This window comes from Poecilia reticulata, chromosome 17 (assembly GCF_904066995.2).
Source record: "Poecilia reticulata chromosome 17, P_reticulata-male-v2, whole genome shotgun sequence".
Taxonomy (NCBI): domain Eukaryota; kingdom Metazoa; phylum Chordata; class Actinopteri; order Cyprinodontiformes; family Poeciliidae; genus Poecilia; species Poecilia reticulata.
Window position 1 is genome coordinate 14,089,461 of NC_088846.1, and position 2,551 is coordinate 14,092,011.

At 34.7% G+C, this 2,551-nt stretch overlaps 1 non-coding gene across 1 annotated transcript; it reads left to right on the forward strand.

Annotated features, from left to right (window-relative positions):
- The first annotated feature begins 2,216 nt into the window (after window positions 1-2,216).
- trnae-uuc (transfer RNA glutamic acid (anticodon UUC)) lies at window positions 2,217-2,288 on the forward strand. The gene has a single exon. It is a non-coding gene; the product is annotated as a tRNA-Glu (tRNA).
- Window positions 2,289-2,551: the final 263 nt, after the last annotated feature.

The following is a 2,551-nucleotide window of genomic DNA, read 5'->3' on the forward strand; positions in this document are numbered from 1 at the left end:
GGGAGACCAGTCAATCTCTTAAGTAAACTTTAAGGCGAGAGACTATGCGTGAACACCAGGTTTTTGGAGAATTAAACTGCAAACAGCTTTTCAAAATGTGAGCCAAACTTTATGTCCATATGTAGAAAAAGATGTTAAAGTTTCTGCTTTGAGATGGTGTTAAACCTAACACTTCCTTGTCAAATAAAACCTCTTTCCAAATCCAAATTAAACTGGTCAGGAATCTTCCCATCCCCAAGGATTTAAAACACAATCACTCATTTATGCAAGGGAAATATGTTGTGTTAAATCTTTATAAACAAATTGCCTCAAAAGAACCAATTACTGCAACATATAAAAAACAAGTGAAATTACATTGTGCGATCTAAGTATTGCAACCCTAAAACCTAATAGATTTCACTTAGTTGTACATACACTTTTAGCAAAGACATCTTGACATGATGTTATATACGAATAAGCTATTTGGTCAAAACTTTTCCATGGTAAACAGTATTCTTAAACTGATCTGAAGTGTTAATCTCAGAAAATTTCTTTTTTTGTCTATAATATGTGCTGGGGCTCAAAAATCTAATTTTATTCTTTTTCCATGCTACCTACATAACAAATATAAATTATTTGCCACTGGCACTTCCTCAAGCAAATCCTGTAGGAAATGCAAGCTCAGGAAAATACTTGTTGGACTTATCTATTTTTAATTAAAACCTGAATAGTTTTTAAAAACCGATAACAAACATCTATGATTTATGACATTCATAGAAGCAGCTAAGAGACCACTCAGTCTTCAGCAAAGCTTTTTCAATAACTGCTTGAGAGAAAAAGTGACTCATAGAGCAAGTACATGAAAATGGATATATGACATTCAAGATTGAAATTCTTAATAAATGAACTCACTGGTACCACAATAAACATGCATAATTACATTCAGGCCCTCCCTAACATGACAGAAAAGGAAGGATTAAAGTGTTATCTTGTGTTTTTAGCAGTTTTACAGAAACATTGTAATGTCACAGTATTCACAAACAAAACAAAAATTCTCAAAGCATATGGTGCCCTTCTCTTATTTTTATACAATGTGATAAATTTGACATGTTTTAGCAGCTTTGCAAACAACAGCTTAGCTAAGGAAATAGTTTTTGTGAATCAGAGTCTATGTAGTTAATGTTAGTTGTGTGTGCAAGATGACTAAACAATGAAATTCGATCAAAAGTGGTTCATCTTTCAGTTATGCAAAGAAAGTTATTGCAGCGTTTTTTATTTTGAATTGTTTTCACCCTTATAACAAATTTGGTTGTTTTTCAGTTGAATTGTACAGAGTACAGGGTGAAAAAATATTGAAAAACTCAAGGTGAATTTTTTTTTCACCTCACAAAACATGGCGATTTGGCAGAAATGTGTACACTTTTGATACAAACTTTAGATGTAAGCTCCTTTCAAATCACCGTTTCCTTTCATGATCCGCACCTAAGGCACCTCAGGAGGTTGTCATAAACCCATCTGCCCTATGGGCAGGCAGTATGCAATTGTGGAACATGTGTGGCACAGAACAAAAGATGCACACAGAGCGGAGAGTTGGTATCATCATTTAGTTTCTATCTTATTTGAGATTTATGTTAATCAGTAGAATTTATGACATCATTTTCAACCAGAACTATTTCCATTTTACAAATCTATTGTTTGTCTGTTACATTCTCATACAGCTCATTTATGTAAAGACCAGCTAGACAAAAATAATCAGAAATTGTGCAATTACAATGACATAATATTTTGTTGACAATTGCTGCACATGCATTAAATGCAAGAGAAATTTTACCTGCTTGTGATTTTTTCACTTTGACTGTGTCCTATTAGTCTTTCTGAAATACAGACACCTCCCCATTCCGCATTATTAATTATTCTTAGTGATTGCAGATCATCCAGTAGAAATTGCAATAAAGATAGGTTGATGTTCTTCCATTTTACCACAGTAATCAATTACTTCCACCTCCAGGTCAAAATTGGTAATAGAATTCTTGAAAATGTAAGATTGTAGTCTCACATAACTTGAAAAAGATGTCCAAGACATTTTCTCTTTGGTGTGGAGGGAGCAGAATTATACCTTATGTGGTCCATCATCAGCTGACCAAGCTCCACCCTTTGGTCTCATTGCGTTCCAGGTTCGGCCATCCTCAAACTGAGGTCAAAAATTAAGGTAAAAACGTTTTTACATTTCTTACAAGTCCCATATGGTCTAGGGGTTAGGATTCCTGGTTTTCACCCAGGCGGCCCGGGTTCGACTCCCGGTATGGGAACTTCTTGATTCTGCAGTTTCCCTGAGAGTAAATCCCAAAGGGATGAATAAAGTATCTACTTGAATCATTTATGTTGGCATCGAAAAAATGTGTAAGAGTCAACAATATCTCAAACATGAAGGCTTCACTTTCACATCTCGGGCTTACGTTACCTGAGACATTACACAGTTATCTCAAGGTAACTTCACTTTAATAATGCTGTGCAAGACAGACATAACTCTGACAAGAAATATTATTGCTCATACTTAAGCTAACATATCTTG